This window comes from Magnolia sinica, chromosome 8 (genome assembly GCF_029962835.1).
Source record: "Magnolia sinica isolate HGM2019 chromosome 8, MsV1, whole genome shotgun sequence".
In the NCBI taxonomy this organism is placed as follows: Eukaryota; Viridiplantae; Streptophyta; class Magnoliopsida; order Magnoliales; family Magnoliaceae; genus Magnolia; species Magnolia sinica.
In genome coordinates this window covers 38,448,786-38,471,758 of record NC_080580.1, presented here as the reverse complement: position 1 = coordinate 38,471,758, position 22,973 = coordinate 38,448,786, and the positions used below count along the sequence as shown (strand labels likewise).

Sequence of the window (22,973 nt, the reverse complement as noted above, 5' to 3'; positions counted from 1 at the left end):
GGAACATTGATTTTAAACCAGGTATGATTCAATTAATTCCTAAATTTCATGGCTTGGATTCTGAAAGCCCCTATTTGCACCTCAAGGACTTCGAGGAAGTAATTGCACGTTACAGTAAATAATGGCAATAGGGATGTACTTAAGCTTAGGTTATTCTCATTTTCTCTAGAGGATCGGGCCAAAGTATGGCTTAACTCTCTAAGACCTAATACCATAACTTCATGGCAAGCCTTAAGTAGAGAGTTTTTGAAAAAGTTCTTTCCCGAGCACAAAACAAATGCACTAAAACAAGAAATCATGTCATTCTCCCAAAAGGGGATTGAACTATTTTTTCAAGCTTGGGAGCACTTCAAAGACATTCTAATTACTTGTCCACATCATGGTTATGAACCATGGCATGTGATTGATGCTTTCTGAAAGGGGCTCACCATGGATACCCATCAGTTCATAGAGATGATGTGTGGTAGAACCTTTCTTGACAAATATCATAATGAGGCTTGGGATTTTCTAGACATGTTAACAGAGAATCTGCAAACATGGAATATCTCTACTAAACCAGACCAAACTAGACCCATTCCTAGAGAGAAAACGGGGATGTATGTCCTAAGAAAGGAAGACGACTTTAATGCAAAATTCGCTATATTAGCTAGAAAGGTCGAAGCCTTGAAAATTAGAAAGGTTGATATGGTTAAAGAAAACACATCCTTAGGTAATTTTTGTAGCATTTGTGGTGGTACAGACTATGACATAAAGGATTGTCCAATAATCTCAATTATAGAAAATATAATGCATGAGCATGATCAAGCAAATGCTATAAATAACTACCAAAGGTCAGTTATGCAACCAATGAGAAACACGTATAATCCAAATTGGTATAACCATCCTAATCTTAGTTGGAGGAATGGACCACAAATTAATGCGCCCAATGCACCTCAAATGCTTCTACAAAACAACTTCTTAGGGGCACCTAACAATGTACCCTATATGCCCCCACCAAATTGATCATCTGTGGATGATGCATTGACCGCATTCATGAACTCTCAAGCTTAAATGAATCAGTCTCTAATCCAATCAAATCAGGAATTAAAGACAGTTGTGACTAGGATTGAACTCAACTAAATGCTAGGAAAAAAAGGCACCCTTCCTTCTCAACCTATGCCAAACCCTAGAAACACACATTTCATTGGAGACTCAAATCCAAGTGAGCTACATTATGAACAAACTAAGGCCATGATTACCTTGAGAAGTGGAAAAGAGGTTAATAACATGATAATGCAACCAGTAGAAATACCGGAGGATGAACCACTGTCTCAAGAAAATGATGAACCGGCTATGGTTCAAGAGCCGCAACAGTAAAAGGATAAAGAGACTAAGTCATATGAGCCTCCAGTTCCGTTCCCATCTAGACTTCGGAATCCAACTGTCCCCATGAAATATCAAGAGGTGTTAGATGTGCTCCAAAAAGTTACTGTCAATATTCCTCTGCTTGATGTCATTAGACAAATTCCATCATATGTTAAATATCTCAAGGACTTGTGCACTGTAAAGAGGAAATTAAATGTGTACAAAAAGGCCTTCCTTACTAAGAAAGTGAGCGCTATCATTCAACAAAGGGTTGTACCCAAATACAAAGACCTGGGAAGTCCCACTATTCCTTGTATTATTGGGAATTTCTAAATTGAGCATACTTTGCTAGATTTAGGTGCAAGTGTCAACTTAGTACCTTATTTAGTTTACAAACAAATGGGGTTTGACGAGCTTAAACCAACCATGATTACACTCCAACTCGCTGACCGCTCTATTAAGGTACCAAGAGGAATTTTAGAGGATGTGTTAGTCCAAGTGGAGAAATTCTACTTCCCCGTGGATTTTATTAGACTAGCCACTAAACCATGTGTAAATGCTAGTGCTCAAGTTCCCATCATTTTAGGCCACCCATTCCTAGCAACTTCAAATGCAATAATAAATTGCAGGAATGGAATGATGAACTTGTCTTTTGGTAACATGACTCTAGAGCTAAATATTTTCAATCTATGTAAGCAGCCCATTGATAATAATAAGATCCACAAGCTGAATTTCATGGACTGCTTGATAGAAGAAGAGGAATTGAAACCTAGTCTGACTGAGGAATTGATTCAAGTCATTGGGGACTTGAAAAATTCTAATTTAGAAAAAGTGCTTGCTGAAATTTGTGATGATAATGAAGCACTACCACCCAGGACATTGGTATGTACCAATGGAGACCGTGCACTCAAATCCTATCTATCGAGGACTCGCGACCTCTGATATCACCAACCAATGTTCCAAAGCTTGATTTAAAACCACTACCAAATGAGCTTAAGTATGTATACTTAGGTGAAAATAAAACTTGTCCTATGGTGATCTCTTCATTTTTAGACAAGGATCAAGAGATTGAATTGTTGAATGTTCTAAGGGATCACAAAGGAGCCTTGGGCTAGACCATTTCTGACATCAAAGGTATAAGCCCTTCCATATGCACCCAATGGATCCACCTCTTTGAGGACACCAAACCAATTAGACAACCTCAAAGGCATCTCAATCCAAATATGATAGAAGTTGTAAAAAATGAGGTGATCAAATTATTGGATGTGTCAATCATCTACCTAATATCCGATAATGTTTGGGTGAGTCCAACTCAAGTAGTCGCAAAGAAATCTGGAATAACTATTGTAAAGAATTCTAATAATGAACTCATACCAACACGTGTCACCACTAGTTGACGTGTTTGCATTAACAATAGAAAATTGAACCAGGTCACAAAGAAGGACCATTTCCCTCTACCATTCATTGATCAAGTTTTAGAGAGCATAGTAGGTCACTTCTTCTATAGTTTTCTTGATTGATATTCTGGATATAACCAAATAGAGATAGCCCTAGAAGACCAAGAGAAAATCATGTTCACTTGTCCATTTGGCACATTTGCTTCCAAACGGATGCCATTTGGATTGTGTAATGCCCTAGCAACTTTCCAACAGTGTATGTTAAGTATTTTTTCAAATATGGTTAGGAAGTTTCTTGAGGTTTTCATGGACAACTTCTCTGTATTTGGGAGTAGTTTTGAGGAATGCCTCAATAATTTATCGCTTGTCTTGTCTAGGTGTGAAGAGAAATACCTTGTTTTAAATTGGGAGAAATGTCATTTCATGGTTCAAAAGGGAATTGTTTTGGGCCATGTTATCTCCAAAAATGGAATCGAGGTAGATCGCTCAAAACTCGACATTATAATTAATCTACCTATCCTTCGAACTGTTAGAGATATTAGATCACTTATAAGGCATGTTGGTTTTTATAGAAGATTCATCAAGGACTTTAGTGTCATTACTAGACCCTTGACTAATCTTCTTCAAAAGGATGTTCCATTTAAGTGGACAGATAAGTGTGTAAGTGCTTTTAATAAAATTAAATCATCCCTTACCACTGCACCTATCATGTGTCCACCAGATTGGATACTTCATTTTGAACTAATGTGCGATGCAAGTGATTATGCCATAGGGGCTGTTTTGGGCCAAAGGAAAGATAAACCGCCCTACGTTATTCACTATACCAGTAGAACTCTAAACTCGGCCCAAGTGAACTACTCAACAAGTGAAAAAGAGTTACTTGCAGTAGTTTTTGTTTTGGATAAGTTTAGGTCCTACTTGCTAAGATCCAAAGTGGTCATTTTCATGGACCACTCAGCTTTGAAATATTTGCTATTTAAGAAGGATGCAAAGCTGAGACTTTTAAGATAGATCCTCCTCCTCTAAGAATTTAACTTAGAGATAAAAGATAAGAAAGGAGTAGAAAATGTAGTGGCCGATCACCTTTCTAGATTGGTGTTAGATGATTCCACTGAGGAGATACATATCCAGGACACTTTCCCTAATGAACAATTATTTATGATCTCCAAATTGCCTTGGTATGCAGATATAGTAAACTATCTTGTAATGGAAAAAATGTCATATCATTGGAAGTCACAAGATAGGAAGCGTTTTGAAACCGAGGTTAAGAACTTCTTATGGGATGACCCGTATTTATATAAATATGGGACGGATCAGATTTTTAGACGTTATGTCCTAGAGAATGAAGTTCAGAGTGTTATTTCCTTCTGTCACATGGAAGCATGTGGTGGCCATTTTTCTGCTAAGAAAACCACTGCAAAAATCCTGCAATGTGGTTTTTACTGGCCCACCATGTTTAAAGACACCCATGCTTTCTGTGTTGCTTATGATAGATGTCAAAGGTTGAGAAGAGTGTCCCTTATGTGTCAGAGATTGAACCCTTATGTGGAAAACTTTCATTTGGGAGAGGAGTCCTTCCCTCTTCATGAGCCAGAATATTCAGAATGATGCTCCTAGTCTGACGGAGCATTTGTGTAGGATTTGTATCATATTCAATTTTTTTAGTGTCACATAGCAGGTGAGTTTTTTATGGTTGGTACTATCCACCCTTTCTTTTATTTTTATTATTCTCTACATAACATTATCATTACATTGGGGACAATGTAGATTTTAGGTTGGGGGTGTGGATAGTCATCCAAGTGAAGGTCTTTTTTTTTTGGGTTTCAATTTATTTTATTATTATTTTTATTATTTTTAGGTTTCAGTTAGGTTTAAGTTTATTTTTTTAGGTTTATGGAAAAAAAATTTCAACATTTTTAAAATAATATTTTTATATACAAGAATGTGAACATGATATTTTGCGAATTCCAAAGGCAAAGTTAATACTTAGTTTAGGTTGATAGTAGTTAGAAATCTGATAACTAAAAATTATAGACTTTGGTTCAATTATCTAATCACTAGTTTAAAGTGAGTTGTAATTTGACGTACTGAATTCATAATACACCTTAGCTAACTAAGTGAGGAATATGATATGTGAACTAGAATAACAAATTTTGATTCAAACAAGGTTGAATGAACTAGTACCATTGATATATGCTTAAAAGAAAGAATATTGAAAAAAAAAAGTGATGGAAAAATAAAATTTTATCATAGAGCATGAATGCAATGGCCATAACAATCGTGTCAGTAATCCGAAGTAAGGATATACCTAAGTATCCATTACTATTACCATTACAAGTACGATACCTTATGTTATGAAGCAAACCCGATGGAACTCTTCATCTAAGGGTAGTTTATAATAATGAGGATATGATGATAAAAGAAGAAATGTCATGAAAAAATGAGATGACTAGAGATTTCATATTCTTGGGATGATTGAAAGGAGTTAGGATAGGGAACATGTATATTTCTCAAAGTTAGACTAGTATCACGGAGCACCTAAGGATATTGGATCATAACTATTATAAATTTTAATCAGGTCTCTCAACTCAAGGATGTAATGGATTAAAAAATTGAGATTCAACTTAACTTCAGACTTAGGGTAAGTATTGTTTTGTTTTGGAATTCATATGATGAATGGAGGCATAATTGTATAAATTTCTGAGTGTTGAACTATTTTTCATGTTTTCAATGTTTGGGGTAACATTTCTGGAAACCCTCATGAGACTATAACTCGTCCACTAGGGGAAACTTGGGGGTTTAAAGGCTTGTTGCATATGCTAAATGCAATCGATATTACCTGCGATAGTGGTGTAGTTAGAATTTTTTTCATTTTAATTTTATTTATAAAGTTAATTTTTATTCTTATTTTTATTTTTCTTCACTTATTTTGCTCGAGACTAGCAAAATGCTGGCTGAGGGGTGTGTTGAGACTCAAATATTACATAATTTTTCCATTTATATCTTGGTTTTATGAACATGAATCTACTTAATATTCTATTTTACTCATGTATGTGTTGCAAAGGTGAATTTAAGTGCTTGGATTAAAAAAGGGTGTTAAAAGCATGGATTTGATGCTTAAGAATCACCAAGGCAAGGGATAGATCTTAGGAGACCATGATTGAAGAATTCACATGCCAAAGATCCAAGAAAACCAAGTGAGGAATGAAAAGAATCGAAGATTTGAAGTGAAGAATCCTGAAATCGTCCTGAAAAGTGTATTCTGAAGCTTTGAAGTCTATTTTGAAAAACTGCGCAGCAGGAAATCTATTTTAAACAAACTATGCAGCGAGAAGTCTATTTTGGAAAAATATGTATATTTGAGGTGATTTCTAGGATTTTTCAACTTTGTACGAAAATTAGAGTTCCCTACTTATAAATAGGGTTTCCTAGGGTATTCCTAAACATTATTAAAAGCATTCAAGAGTAATATTTAGGGTTTTTAAAGGGTTTTCAAATTTATAATTATTTTTTTCCTTTTAGATCTTTTCTAATTACATTTATTTCTTTCTTGTTCCTTTCTTTTTATATTCTAGTTATATTTTTCTAAGTTCCCTCTAGCTCAAGCTAGAAGAGAAGCACATGGGTTTAATATTTCTTTAAGTTTTGATGATTGATTGTTTTAATGTTGAGAAGAATAGTGTATGCATGTTATCTATTATTTAGGTTTCATTTTTTATCCTCTTGTGAGATCCATATGTTTCCATCATATGAGATCCACATTGATGGATAGGCTTACCCTAAATCAATTAGATTTCCTAGATAGGAGAGGTTCTCAACCTATTATATTTCTTTGATATTCATTATCCTATAGATATTGAATAGTTAAAATCACTGGCGCTTGAGAATATATGTCAATGGTGCAAATCCATTATTTTCTAATCTTTTATATCATTTATTAACATATTTAAACTGTTTTATTTTCCGATTAGGCTGACCATAGTGCTCAAATCCTAGTTGTGTTATCCAAGTCATCATGATTTTGGAACATTAACCTATGTGTGGAACTTTGAAGCTTGGGTGTTATTTTAATTCAGTTAAATTACGTCCATTCAAAAATCCCAAAATTAAATAATCAGTTTAGTTTTTATTACTTAGTTTATTTTTCATTTGATTTTTTCCTTCTCGCATTCATCTCCTTATGGGCTCGACCCTGTATTCACAGGATATTACTTACGAACCTCTGCACTTAGAGGCAAGCAATCACCCACTGTGACGTGTATTAGGACCATCTGATGCGGCCCATTGTGATGTTTACTAGGCCCTAGAGTGAGGCCCATGGTGATGTAGATTAGGCCCTTGTGTGAGGTTATGGGCTCACTATATGTTTGGCCCTATGAGGGCCACTCCTTGGGAGCAATGTTGGTTAAATGTCCACATTGATGGGCAATGATGGTTGAATGTCCACATTATGACCTTCCCTTAGGCTAATTCTGGCCAATTCTGATTATCGAGGCCGATTCTGACTATCAAGGTCGAGGCCGATTCTGACTATCAAGGCCGATTCCGATTATCGAGGCCGATTCCGATTATTGAGGCTGATTCCGATTGTCGAGGCCGATTCTGATTGTTGAGGCCGACTATCGAGGTCGATTCTAATTATCAAGGCCAATTCCGATTGTCAAGGCTGATTCTAATTTTTGAGGCCGATTTCAATTATCGAGGCTGATTGCTGAGGCCGATTCCGATTATCGAGGCCAATTCTGATTGTCGAGGATGATTCCGATTATCGAGGTCAATTCTGATTGTCAAGGCCAATTATGATTATTGAGGCCGATTTTGATTGTTGAGGTCGATTGTATAGGCCGATTATCGCGGCCAATTGTCGATGCCGATTATCGGTGCCAATTATCGATACTGATTATGAGTATATGATAACATAACATCATGATACATGCCCATATGCATCATCTGCATGTTCGTTATGAGATGTGATTGACCATTGCATGTGCTATAATGCAGGTGGTTTATGGGACTCCCTGATATGTGGAGTTATCCCACATGAGCGCACGGTATGCGCAGGATTGATGCATGATTGGACTACATGACTCATACATCTTGCATTGTATGATTGTGATTACTGTAAGCCCTAGCGACATCAGGGCTGTGACCTCCACAAGCATATTGTGGATGGTCAGATGAGACACTGAAAATGTTTGGTTCAAGCATCGAAGCACTTTGGATGTCCGTGGTGAAAATTCTTAAACCTCCGAGGCCAAGAGACGCCCCAACGTCAAGACCGAGTGGATACATGAGCACCCGAGTGCCGAATACCAGGAGGTCACGTCTCCCACTATGTTGTGGTCGGTTGGGACGGGCTGTAAGCTAGGCTAAGTTTGACCAGCTCCCAAATGGGTCCGTTATCGACGAGCCGGGTAGGCATTGGTATACTACTGGCAGGCGGGTAATGAGGTCTTTTCTACTCGCTGGGCTGTGCGGCTGGTAGGGGCGGCAACCAGCTTGGAGTGTACTAGACCCCGATGATGATCCTAGAGATGTACAGTACTGATACGTGGACTTATCGAGCAGGAGTTACATACTCATTCATTCATTCATTCACTATCCTCTTGGGCTGGTGGTGTGCAACTAATTGTTGTGTACCTTCGTATGGCAAGGATTTTGGTTAGGCGCGCGACTAACCTAAGATTAGGAGTCTAGCACATTGAGTCTGGCTATCCAAATTTAGGTATGGGACTGGTTTGAAAAGAAGTCTCTTGTGATGGACCCCATAGCCTGCGATACTACATACTATCATCCCGACTTCACTCCAACTTGGTCATTTCATTCGCATCGCATATTGCATATCATCCACGGCATATGGCATTTTGGATTGCTATGTTTCTGCACTTATATGACTTAGACAGACTTAGCAGGATCTGCATATTGCATTGCATTCGCAGCATATAATATTTGACTCATTATGACTCCTCATTTACATAGCTGATTTGTATTGCGTACTCTGATATTGTATGATTTATAGACTTGCAGTATTTCCGCTTACTCCGATATCGTATGATTTATGATCTTGCTAGTAATTTCTGAAATTGTATAATTATGGCATTATTTTGAATACTTGATACTTACCTTGTGCACACACTTACACCACCCTCTAAGCTTTCTATAAGCTTATGCACGATAGATGCGTGCAGGTGACATTAGGTCGCAGCAGAGTTGAGCATGGAGCGTGGAACTATCTTTTAGAGCTTTGATTTTTGATATATGTATTTCCCTTTCAGCACTGTATTCAAATGTTTATATTAGTGGATATGTGATGATGATGTTGCCTTTGTGATTAGGTATACTTGTGGTTATGCTTTTTATAAGACAAATTGATGTTAAAAATCTTCCTTGTAGGATCCTAGGATTGGAACCTTGTGTATGGCACTAGGAGCCAAGAATGGTGTACTACGGAGGCTGTCGGCACCGGATTCGGTGATCAGGAATTTTGTGAGCTTGGTTTCTGAGTTTGGGGCATGACAGAAGTTGGTATCAGAGCATAACTTAGGAATACCTAAAGATAACATCACATATCTTCTGATAGCTACCCTACACTCTATGATTGTTGAGAACCTAGAATGGATAGATCCCCAAGTTCGAATAACTTAGAGATTTTCTGATATAGCTCCCTATCATTGAAATTGTGAGGCTGCATAGTATTCCATTTACAATCATTTCTGATCTGGGATCTGAAGATTAGTAAGGGTCACCATTCTGTTGAGGAGACGTCTTGGGAGCACAAGGCTAAGATAAGAGAACGCTATCTCCATTTCTTTATAAATTGATTATGCCTTGTGTATATTTATATCGATACTTCCTCCTCCCTTGCCTTATCCTGTGTGATAGTAAATTTCGAGGATGAAATTTTTATTAGGAGGGGAGAGCTGTAAGACCCGTATCCTAGCCTGTACCGTTATGTATGCCTTCGCGGTCCTTCTAGTTGAATTGCGGTAACCCGCGACCTGTAATCAATATTTGCGCTCGACCCTGAGTCGTATCCCACATTCCAGAGTTGGCTCAACTCGAGACTTGTACCCTAGCTTCCGATGTCGTGTCTCGCGCCAAGGTGATACCTAGACCAGGAGATGTGGGCTCGGGTTCATTTTGAGGAAAACACAAAGCGTTGCAATCCTGAGAGAATCCATCACATCAAATGTCAAGTATACATCATATCACTCCCATCACTCACACCCATCCCTAAGTATAACTACCCATTCCCAAAAGTCAACCTTCCATCACTTCACCCATCCCTCTCTCCATCACTCACATCACCTCTCTCTCTCATCTCTCTCTCTCATTTTCTCCCAAGCTCCATGAGAGCAACCCACGTCCAAGCAAGCTCTATGAGAGAGCTTTATGTGGTTCACTCCCTACCACTTAATCCAACCCTTCAAAGCTGATCTCAACCGTTAAAATCGACCCCTTGGAGCTCTAAATCACATTGGTGGAAGGAGGAGTCTAGGAAGATCAAAGGTGGGTGATCGACCATTGGATTTCATTTTTTTAGGGACCACTTGTTGTGGGACCTATCATGATGTATGTATTGTATAGGGAGGGCCCATAGTGGCGGGGTCCCTCCCCTTCTCACCGATCTCTCTCCCTCTCTCTTTCTCCCTCTCTCTTGTGATGGGCTTGGCCCACTAGATCCACACCGTCCTTGGTTGGGATGGTGGTTCTCCACCATGTATATGTGATATTCCACACCATTCAAATAGTTTGGACGGCGCTGGAAAGTTTGGACGGTGCTGTGAAGGCCACATCATGATGTATTTGTTTCATCCACACCATCCAGACAGTTTGGATGGCGCTGGATAGTTTGGATGGTGTTGTGCAGGGCCTCACCACTAATGTAAGTGTTTTATCTGGTGTCGTCCATCTGATGGGATTTCACCATGATGTATGGGTTTTAACCCACGCCGTCCGTCCAGCTGCGATCCACCATGATGCATGCACACCGTCCATCCATTTTGCCATATCACGGAGCCACCTGGATGATGTGATCATCCAGACCGTCCATACGGGGCCACCTTGATGATATGTTTTGTCCAGGCCATCCGTCAGCAGCGTCCAGCATGCCTGGATGAAAGAGAAAATAGAAATATCAGCTTTATGAGAAGCTAGTGGGTCCCACACGTGTGGACCCATCGAGATGTATTGTTTCAATCCATGTCATCCACCGTCCAGGGGTCTGGATGGTGGAGTGTATATATGATGTGTGGGTTTTAACCCACGTCGTCCATCCATTTCTGGTGTGGAACCCACCCCACATGTGTTACACGTGTGGGAATGGGGCCCACCTTGATACAGGTGTTGTATCCATTCCATCCACACGTGGACGTGGGGCCCTGATGTAAGTGTTTTATCACCACCGTCTAGCAATGGACGGTGGGATTCACACCATGATATATGTGTTTTAGCTACGCCGTCCATCTGATGGGACCCACATGATTTAGATGTGTTTATTCCTCACCATCCAGCTGTATGGATGGTGGGATCTAGTGTGACGTGATTGTTCTATCCACGCTGTCCAGATTCTGGACGTGGACCCCCATGACTCATGGGTTTGATCCCCCACTGTCCATGTAGTAGACCCCACGCAGATATATGTATTTTATAACCACGTCATCCATCCGCCGGGCCCACCTGCTATATGTACAGGGCCCACTTGGTGTATGTAAGGCACATTGTGGCCATGAATTTGAGGCCCATGTTTGAGACCCATTATGACGTAATGTGGCCCATTATGATGTGTTAAAGGCCCATGGGGCGTAGCCCATTGTAACGTATTTGAGGCCCAGGTATAAGGCTCATTGTAATGTATTTGAGATTCATGGATGTGGCCCATTATGATGTATTCGAGGTCCATGTGATGCGGCCCATCATGATGCGTATTAAGCCCATGTGATGCGGCCCATCGTGACTTGTATTAGGACCATCTGATGTGGCCCATTGTGATGTGTACTAGGCCTAGGAGTGAGGCTCATGGTGATGTATATTAGGCCCTTATGTGAGGTCATGGACCCACTATATGTTTGGCCTAATGAGGGCCACTCCTTGGGAGCAATGTTAGTTAAATGTCCACATTGGTGAGCAATGATGGTTGAATGTCCACATTGTGACCTTCCATTAGGCCCATTTTGGCTGATTCCGATTGTCGAGGGTGATTCCGATTATAGAGGCTGAGGCCGATTCTAATTATCGAGGCCAATTCCGATTATCGAGGTTGATTCTGATTGTCAAGTCCGATTCCAATTGTCAAGGCCGATTCTAATTATCGAGGCCGATTACTGAGGTCGATTCTGATTATCGACGCCGATTGCTGAGGTCGATTCCGATTATCGAGGCCGATTTCAATTGTTGAGGCCGATTGTATATGCCGATTATCGAGGTCGATTGTCGATGCCGATTATCGGTGCTGATTGTCGATACCGATTATGAGTATGTGATAACATAGCATCATGATACATGCCCATATGCATTATCTGCATGTTTTTTATGTGATGTGATTGACCATTGCATGTGTCCTACTGCAGGTGGTTTATGAGACTCCCTGATAGGCGGAGTTATCCCACATGAGCGCACGGTATGCACAGGATTGATGCAGATTGGACTACATGACTCATACATCTTATATTGTGTGATTGTGATTACTATACGCCCTAGCGACATCAGGGCTGTGACCTCCATGGGCATGTCATGGATGGCTAGATGAGACACCGAAATGTTTGGTTCGAGCATCTGGGCACTTTGGATATCTGTGGGTGAAAGTCCCTAAACCTCCGAAGCTAGGAGACACCCCAACGTCGAGACCGAGTGGATACATGAGTACCTGAGTGCCGAATACCAGGAGGCCATGTCTCCCACTGTGTCGTGGTCAGTTGGGAGGGAGTGTTGCCTTATCCGCCCGAGTAAGGGGGTTGTAAGCTAGGCTGATTTTGACCAGCTCCAAATGGATCCGCTATCGACGAGCCGAGTAGGCATTGGTATACTACTGGCAGGCAGGTAGTGACGTCTTTTCTACTTGCTGGGCTGTACAACCGGCAGGGGCCACAACCAGCTTGGAGTGTACTTGACCTCGGTGATGATCCTAAAGCTGTACAGTACTGATACGTGGACTTATCGAGCAAGAGTTGCATACTCATTCATTCATTCATTCACTATCCACTCGGGTTGGTGGTGCGCAGCTAATTGTTACGTACCTTCGTATGGCAAGGATTTCGGTTAGGCGCTTGACTAACCTGAGATTAGGAGTCTACCACATTAAGTCTGGCTATCTAAATTTAGGTATGGGACTAGTTTGGAAAGAAGTCTCTTGTGATGGACCCCATAGCCTGCGATACTATATACTATCATCCCGACTTCACTCCAGCTTGGTTATTTCATTTGCACCACATATTGCATTACATTCATAGCATTTAGCATTTTGGGTTGCCATGTTTATGCATTTATATGGCCTAGATACCACTGATGGTATTCTTGGACTCGTAAGGATTGGCATATTGCATTGTATCCTCGGCATCTGATATTTGTCTCCCTAAGACTCCTCATTTGCATAGCTGATTTATATTATGTACTCTGATATTGTATGATTTATAGACTTGCAGTATTTTCACTTACTCTGATATCGTATGATTCATGGTCTTGCCAGTAATTTTCGATATTGTATGATTACGGCATTATATTGAATACTTGGCACTTACCTTTTGCACACTCTTACACTACCCTCTAAGCTTTTTATAAGTTTATGCACGATAGATGCGTGCAGGTGATGTTAGGTCACACCAGAGTTGAGCTTAGAGCGTGGAGCTGTCTTCTGGAGCTTTGATTTTTGATATATGTATTTTTCTTTTAGCACTGTATTCAAATGTTTATATTAGTGGATATGTGATGATGATGTTACCTTTGTGATTTGGGTATACTTGTGGTTATGCTTTTTATAAGACAAATTGATGTTAAAAATTCTCCTTGTAGGATCCTAGGATCGAAACCTATTGTATACACACTGAGAACCGAGAATGGGGTACTACGGAGGCTGTCAGCACCGGATTTGGCAATCAAAAATTTTGTGAGCCCAGTTTCCGAGTTTAGGGCATGACAGGTAGCGAGTCCTGACTCGACCCAATTCGAGCTACAGGACAGCCAGGTGTAGGCAGATTGCATTGACTCGTCACGGTCGACTGAGTCAACTGGTGTAGTGTGGCATGACACTCACTCTCCCTCTATTTCTCTTCCCCTTTGTTGTGATGTCTCTGGTCTGCACTGACCCAACTCGATCCGAACTATCCGGTTCGACTTAGTGCAGTACGGCACCGAGTTCACTCACTTGCCCGTTTTCCTCTCATGTTCTCTCTCTCTCTCTCTCTCTCTCTCTCTCTCTCTCTCTCTCTCTCTCTCTCTCTCTCTCTCTCTCTTCTCTTTAGCTTTGGTGAGAATCCTGAGGCAAACGGGTTCTATTTATAGACGTAGGGTAGCCCTAGTCATTTCAGTGGACGGATGAGATTCGTGTGGCCCTACTCACGTTTTCTTTTCTTCCTCCTGTGAGCATGGATCCGATCTGTTGTGAGGGATGGATTTCCATCACCGGGGCCCTTCAGAAAAGCAACTTTGATCTTAAAATGGGGCCCATGTCGTGATGGTGGGTTTCTCGTTTTAACGGGGAAGATGGTGTGGCCATTAATGGCCGATTTTTATCTACGGGCTAAACAGGTGATCTGGTCCGTTTGGACGGGTTAGATGGAACCGTTGATCACTGCGAGGCCCACCTTTTCCAACAATCATCACAGTTTCATCCATCTCGCGAGTTTTTCCCATCTCCGACATTTTCTGGCGAGATGAGAAGCTTCTGGCTTCAAAGTCGTTGCTGCCCTAGAGGGGGCAGCAGAGATTTGCCTACGAGGCTCAAGGAGTGACTCAGATCGTGCCAGTGGGACTTTTCCGAAGTGAAAATGTCTCCCACGCTTTTGCCATAGTCAGGTGCCTGCCCATTCTCGGCAGTGAAGGGAAGGCGCGGATTTCTATTTGGAGGGATGGTTGGGATGGAGAGGAGGGGATTGACGCGGATTGCCCTCGTGGCAGTCCCGAAACCTTTTGCTTCGGGAAAATGTCACCGCATGCTCCCGGCTGGCCCTAGCTCATGTACATGCACGTTTGCATGGGCTGAATTGTTCGACATGGATTTGGTCGTCCGGGGTCTCCTCACCCGATGGACGGCTTAGATCACACAGATGGTGGCTGGAGGTGGGCCATCACTTGTCTAAAATGGACACAGTCCATTCAAATGCACTGCGGGAGGGAAAATGGGAGAAATTCCCTTCTTTTGTGAAAATCGTCGGGTCAACATATGTTTGACCACCTAAGTGGTCCGGTGTGTTGCGTTCACTCCGCCTATGGTGCACTTGCACTCTAGTGTGGGCCCCATCGCGATGGAATCATGCAATCTGCACCGTTCATTCTCCTAGGTGGTCCCATTTGAGGGGTCGAGCCAATGATCAGAACAATCCAAAACTCCGGTGGCCAATAAGTCATGATCGAAGTGCCCACTTATGGATTTCTACTAATCTGAGGCTCAGATCCCCCTATGCTCAGGTATTAACGGCCCAAAGGGTCCTAAAGTTATGGGTATATCCAGGCCCAACCATTTTTCCTGTTGAGCATACCTAGAACTATGTTTTCCATGAGCCATTACTATATGTGTATGCGTAGACACCTAGCCATTTGCTCACTTATTTATAGGGTCCACCTCTAATCAAAGCCATCAATGTGGGTCATTTATCCAACTCCAGGTACGCCTACTCTTTGAGCAGTTGGCGGTTGTATCTCATAACTCAATGGTTGTGATGGGGAGATTGATTGTTAGGTTAATCCATGGGGCTAGTGGACGTTTTGTTTTGTTTCCTAGAAGGTCTCCATGACGTGTCCATGTGTCAATGAGCTATCCTAATGAACGGTTGGAGTTCATTCTCACCATCTTCGTTTAGGTTAAAATCGTTTATTAATTAACAATTTCACCAACAAAGGTTTTAATGGTAACACCCATGTACCAAAGGTGTGGAGTGTTACAGGGGATCCAAGAAAATTGTCACTATGATGTATTGTTGGTTCACCTTCTCAATATTGTCGTTTCCACTTAGAATAATCATACAGGTCATAGGTGGGAGAGTTTGATGGTTGTTGATACACATTATCACCCATAATATAATCTCGCATTGTTTTCTTTTTGTCTGATGGCTGATAATAGTTCTCACCCCAATAATCACGTACTGTTCTCTTAATCGGTGGGTTATAATTATTCTCCCACATATGATCGCGTAAGGACTTCCTAATCGATGGACCGTTATATTCTGGTTGAGTCTTAATCATGCTTTGAGAAAAATTTTAAGACATAGGTTGTTTTGTAACATAATCATCTAACAGCCCTTCACAATGTCTCGCATTTTCTAGAACTAGCTCAATATACTGACGTTCTCATTCTTGCATATACATGTGAAACCCTAATTTTAAATCTAATTCTAAAAACTTTCTATAGCAATATGGACAATAAGTAAAGGGAAGAAGTTACTAAAAGAGAAGACTATAATTGGAGAACCTACAAGATTAGAAAACAAAGTTAGTTCCTAGAAACAAAATTCTAAAATTAGAAAGTTCTAAAAACCCTAGATTAGAAAAGTTCAGAAAATAAGAAAAATCTAACCTATAACAAAAATTAAACCTAGAAGAAAAACTAGATGAATTGAAACAAAGAATTACTGAATAAAAGTTGCTATATTAGAATCCTACAAAACAGAAAACAATGTTTCTAAGGACAAAGCAGAAAAATTCCTAACCTAAAAACAAAATAGAAAGTTAACCATAATCTTAACCTAATTCTGAAACTAATTACATTTAAAAAAATGCAACCATTAGTCCCCGACAAAGGCACCAAAAACTTATTCACAACCCCAAGGGCAGGGTCACAATGTAGTAATAATCTCGATAAGACCGAGGTAGAATCCACAAGTATTAAACTCATACGTGTCTGAAAGTAACTAGAACTAGAACTACAAGAAGATTTAAAGCTAAATCTGAAATTATTTGAAAGAGTAAATGTGAATTTATAATTGAAACTTATAAATTTAAAGGTGATAACTAGGGTGCCAAGGATCCACTTGTAGCTATTGGGATGCTACCTTACATGATTCAAGAGATCCAACTGGAATCAGAGTCCTATCTTATCCAGTTACAGAAAGAAGAGATGGTCAGATCTCTGAACTTCTCATGTACTTATTCTTAACATATGAGAGTTACGAGGATTGGAACTGATTCCATCACCCAACCATGCCCAGGAGACAATGGCAAACAACAGGATATACCAATCCCACAACCAATCATAGGAGAATTGTAAAGATTCGGAAGGATTCAATTACCCAACTATACCCAAGGGACGATGGTGAACAACGAGACTTACTAATTTCACAATCTCAAATCAAGAAAAGAAGATATTCAGAGCAATTACAGATCTATTGTAATTTGTCACAACAAACTATTAAAAACTAAAAATATTCCTCAATAAAGAACTACAATCCATAAGGTTTAATAAAAACATGAATCAAAGCAAAGAAAACATCTTAATCACACTACAAGCTTCACCTCTTAACCCTAGTTAAGAGGTTTAGCCAATCATAGACATGATTAAACTAAAATCTCTTAAGAAAAGCATAAAAACAACTAAGGAAGAAGAAGAAAGACTCTTGGCGGTGGCTCTCCACACTTTTGTTTCACTCCTTAAACCCTAGAAGATGCCTAGGAACATTCAAGAGACTCTTATTTATAGCTGTGAAACTCCAACTTTCACACCGAGTCGGAAAAATCCAGAAACCGCCTTAAATTTACGCAGTCCACGCAAAATCTATGTAACCCTCAACTAGTCGAGGACAACCTTCAACCGGTCGAGGGTCACCTTCAACTGGTCAAGGGTCACCTTTGACTGGTCGAGGATGATGGGAATTTAGAGGATAATGTTGCTGGAGTTCGAGTCGAGGATCCCTATGCTAGTCGAGTAGGAGCCCGGACTGGTCAAAGCTTAGACTAGTAAAGGATCATAGAAATTCACTTCAAAACTTCGATTCTTTTCATTCCTCACTTGGTTTTCTTAGATCTTTGGCATGTGAATTTTTCATTCTTGGTCTTCTAAAATCTAATCTTTGGCTTGGTGATTCTTGAGCATTAAATCCATGTTTTTAGCATTCTTTTCAATTTAAACTCTCAGATTCACCTTGCAACAAAAACATGTGTAAAATAGACCATTAAGCATTATCATGTTCATAAAACCAAGATATAAATAGGGGAGAATATGCAATATTTGACACTCAACAAATACCAATGCAATAAACATTTATAAAAATCATATTCAACATTCTTACACAAAATACATCGACTTATGATATCATTATATTTGAGAGTTAGTTGAAGACAAGACTATTATGCTTCAATACATTCATATTGAGAAGCAGCTTGCAGATATTCTGACAAAACCCCTAGATGGCGTCAGATTCCCTAATTTAAAACATAATGACCTTATAACTGTAGAGACCTTTATCAGTGACGAAGGTGGTCTTCTGTTTGTCCGAGGAATGCATCGTTATTTGATTGTGACCTGAATACTCATCCATAAACATTAGGAGCTTATGCTTGGCCATGCTGTCGACCAATTGGTGGATTCTGGGAAGAGGAAAGTTGTCCTTGGGGCATGCCTTGTTTTGCTCAGAATAGTCGACGCAGGCACGCCATTTCCCATTAGATTTCTTAACCAAAACCACATTGGTGATCCACCCGAGATAATAGACTTCCTCAATGAAGCCTACATCAAGTAGTTTGCCGACCTCCTCGACTATTGTTGTATATCGTTCTAGCTCAAACATCCTTCTCTTTCGTTTGACCGGCTTAAAGCTTAGGTCCACATTCAATTTGTGAACCATCACCTTAGGATCGATGCCCGGCATATCCTGATGAGACTAGACGAACACGTCTCTATTTTTCCAGAGAAAGCTCATCATCCGAGCACGATGGTCAAGAGTCAAAGATGACCCGACTTGTACTGTTTTGTCGAGGTCGTCCTCATTGAGTGGGACAATAATAAGCTCTTTCATCGGGGAGCCTTTCTCTGACGGTTCTTCTCTGAGTTCGAGTGAGTTGATCATCAGGGCTTACTTGGGCACGCCCTTCCTCACTGCGATTAAATAACAATGCCGAGCTTCACATTGATCTCCTCGAAGAATGTTGACCCCTCCTACAGCAGAGAACTTCATCATTAAGTGGTATGTTGATACCACTACCCTCATGGAGTTGAGCGAGGGTCATCCGAGGATGATGTTATAAACTAATAGGTAATTCACCACCAGAAAATCCACCATTAAGGTGACTTAATTCTACCCCTCCCCTGCCGTGACAGGGAGGAGGATAGTGCCTTCTAAGATTACCTTATCCCTCGCAAAGTCGTGCAGTGGGGTTTGGATGGGTCGAAGACGCGATTTATCGATACCCATCTTGTCGAAGGCCTCAGAATAGAGTATGTCATCCGAGCTACTCGTGTTGACCAAAATGTGGTACACCTTCCAATTAACTATATTCATAGCCACTACCAGAGCATCATCGTGGGGGTGTTGAATACCACGTGCGTCATCTTCGGTGAATGTTAGACTACACAGACTCATCTATGGCTCCTTACTTGGTCTATCCACTGGGTGGACATAACATTTAGGATCGGTGCTCCGGGCGTGAGCCTTTCATGCCCGGTTCGAGTCTCCGCCTCCAAATGGTCACCCACAAATAGTTTGGACTTCAATGTTGTCATCTTCTGCTCTACTCGATTGTTCATCCTTCAGAGCTTGTTTCTCCTCCTTGACATACTCCCGCAATTGTCCCTTGCGGATGAGGGTTTTGATTTCTTCCTTGAGATCGACACAGTCGCTGGTGTTGTGGCTGTGGTCACGGTGAAAGCGGTAGTACTTACGTTTATCCCATTGATTTGCGTTACTTTTCATATAGCTCGACCATCTCAGAAGTTTCTTGTCTCTGATTTCTAGGAGAACTTGCTCCGAAGAAGTGTTAAGGGGAGTGTACAAGCTGAATCATCTTTCAGAACATCAGCTAAGCCCTTGGCCACGCAAAGAGTCCTCGTCCGACCTCCTCTTGCTTGAGGTTGACTGGGGCGGGGCCTCCTCCTTACGCTTCTTATCCCTCAAAGAATTTCTCATACTTCGAGTATCTTTATGAGAACTGAAGAAGTCTATTTGAGTATTTCTACGCTTGATTCATAAGCTCTCGTAGCGTGGTCAGAGGGTTCTTTCCTATCGAGAAGAGAAACCTTCCTTCCTTGAGTCCTGAGATCATCGCGACTAGGGCCATCTTGTTGGAGTAGTCATTAACTTGTATCGCCTCCACATTAAATCAGAGAATGTAATCCTTTAATGTTTCTCCTTCCTTTTGTTTGATGGTCAGTAGGTAGGCAGACGGCTTTCAGCATTGTTTCCCGATGATGAACTGTGTCAGGAATGCTTGGCTAAGCTCGGCGAATGAGCCAATTTACTTTGGTTTCAGTTGTTTATACCAGCTCCGTGTGACTCCCATGAGGGTTAGAGAGAAGGCATGGCACATGATCGGTCCTAAGGCCGATTGGAGCTCCATCTAAGATCGATAAAATTCCATGTACTCAATCAGGTCCCCAGAACCCGAATATTGCGCAATGGGAGGCATCCTAAACCTCGGAGGCATGATTGCACTCATTACTTCGCTAGTGAATGGGAGCTCTGTCTCCTCCATCATTGCTTCTACAATGGTAGAGGCCTATGCCTGATAAGCTCGGCGCATTGTACCGATTTTGCCTCGAAATGTGTTAAGTTGGGCTTCCCAAGGATCTTTGTTTTTGGCGACAGTTTCATGGGTCGGGTCTGCTTCAGGTGTTTTCCCGCACCTTTGCTTCTCCAACTCATGACGTGAGTCAGAGGGAGGTAGTGCTAACATCCCTGAGACGTGAGATGGGGCTCAGGCGGACAAGGCTCGGAATGCTGCCCTCCCAGAGCCGACGTGTGTGAAGTTCTCAGCAACTGTCGGGGCTGCATTCTCCTGGTTAGGGGGAAGCTGCCTTTCTAATAGTCACCTCATTAAGCCGAGCTCGCTTGCTAGTGTCTCAACCTGATTTTGCAACATGAGATATCGTCCTCGGTTCCAAGATCGCTGAGTCGGTCCCGTGGGGGTGGATTCAGGTTGGATTTGGGATGACAAGTTAGCTTGTGTCAGTTGTGCCTGTTCGAGACAGGCGACTAAAACTTGAGGGAGATTCTTATTTTTACCCTTTGCCATTGTTCTTTTGGTAAAACGGGGACGACTTAAAGAGTCGGGCCCCATAGACGGCGCCAAAATGTTGATGCAAAAATCCAGTTCACTCTCACCGAGCTCCGAACACCTGCACAGGAGAAGAACAAAGGAGACCCTGGCTAGAGCACGGGACCCTCTTATGCCAAACTTAGGCCTAGAATCTGGGTCTAAGTTGTATGTATGGGGGTTTGGGTGAGAGATTTTGCATACATGTTACGTTCAATGAAAACCCCGTTTATACTATTTGGTTGGAGTGGGCGTCTGTTAATCTCGACACAATCTCAGCCATTTGGCGAGAACAACGCGCATGATGATGATGTTAGTTATCCCATGATCGTGGTTGAGCGGTTGATGTTATCGTGCATTACTAGACTGGGCTCGGCTCAATTGATCGACTGAAGTCGGGCTGAGCAGATGAGCCGAGCAAAGCTTGCTTCAACCGAGCTCAGGCTACACCGGGTCGGCTATGGGTGGGCCAAGACTGGGGTCATCCGGGCATGACTTGATAACTTACTTGAGAACGGTTTGGTTTGACTCATCCGAGCTCATATCTTTCCATGTCATGGCTCGAACCTATCTTTCTCATTGATTCCTTTCGATAAAGTATTTCCAAAATGGCCGCTTGTCTAGTTGAGCTGGCCTTAATTATGATCGGATCATATTTTCCCATAACATCAATTAAGCTAATATCAGGAGGCAAAAAAAATAAAAATTATTAGTAAAGTATCTTTATGCTTCACCATCATGTCAGAATCTCTTTTTCAAACAGAGCAACAGTAGTCATTAACGTCCTTTATATCCTATATCCTGGAGGCCATAACATCAATTAAGCTAAGATCAAGAGGCAAAAAAAATAAAAAATATTGGTATAGTATCTTTGTGCTTCACCAACATGTCCAGAATCCCTTTTTCAAACAGAGCAACAATAGTCATTAACGTCCTTTATATCCTATATCCTGGAGGATGCCTGCTAGGGGTGCACATGGGTCGGTTCAATTCGGTCCAGTTTGGGGTGAAACCGGAACCGAACCGTTCCTAACAGTTCTGCAAATGTTGGAACCAGAACCGAACCATTAACACCCTAGAATCCTGCATTGTAATTTACTTTGGCTATCATATTTTATTTAATTCCGCTGTTATAAGTTTTATTTGGCATTGTCCTATTAACACCCCCCCACCCCCCAGGACATATAGCTTGGCCTTTTCAATAAACCCTAGGAACAGTTAGGCGTAGTTGCATAGTCATGTTCCTGGTTGGCATAGTCAAGGTTGTGAAGCAGTCATGCACCTGATCTTGCCCTTTAGATCATCTGTAAACATGAAATTGATGGTAAGGATAGATTGTTTGCTACTTTGATTCATATCAAGATCTCAAGAAATCTTACAACGGATGTAACTATTTTGAGTTGGTTAATGGTAATCTATCTCCAAGATCAAGAGTATAGCTGTCTGAGAAATCACTTAATCTTATAGGTAATCAGATCATGGGATGTATTTAGTTTTCCTAGTTTAACAACTAAATACATCTCCTGTATGCTAGCAACTGGTGATCAAATGCTCCATTGTCCCACTCTCTTATTTTTTGCAAACAGATATTTTCAAATATAATTCCAACAACACTCCAAGCAGGTGGGTTCCACCTTTTATTACGCAGACAATTCATCAAGTTGGCCCCACAATGGTTTCCATGTTGTACAAAAAGCAATCAGACAATTGCAGACATCCGAATTCTTCCCCTGCAAATGGACGGTTAGAAGTCAGAATATAGCCCACATGTGCAGCTTGGATTGTTGCATGGATTTGATATTAGTTCATCTCAGGGCCAACCAGATGAAGCATCTCAAA

General features: G+C 41.1%; 1 non-coding gene across 1 annotated transcript; it reads right to left on the bottom strand.

Annotated features, from left to right (window-relative positions):
* Window positions 1-279: 279 nt before the first annotated feature.
* LOC131254631 (small nucleolar RNA R71) lies at window positions 280-386 on the bottom strand. The gene has a single exon (XR_009175754.1). It is a non-coding gene; the product is annotated as a small nucleolar RNA R71 (small nucleolar RNA).
* Window positions 387-22,973: the final 22,587 nt, after the last annotated feature.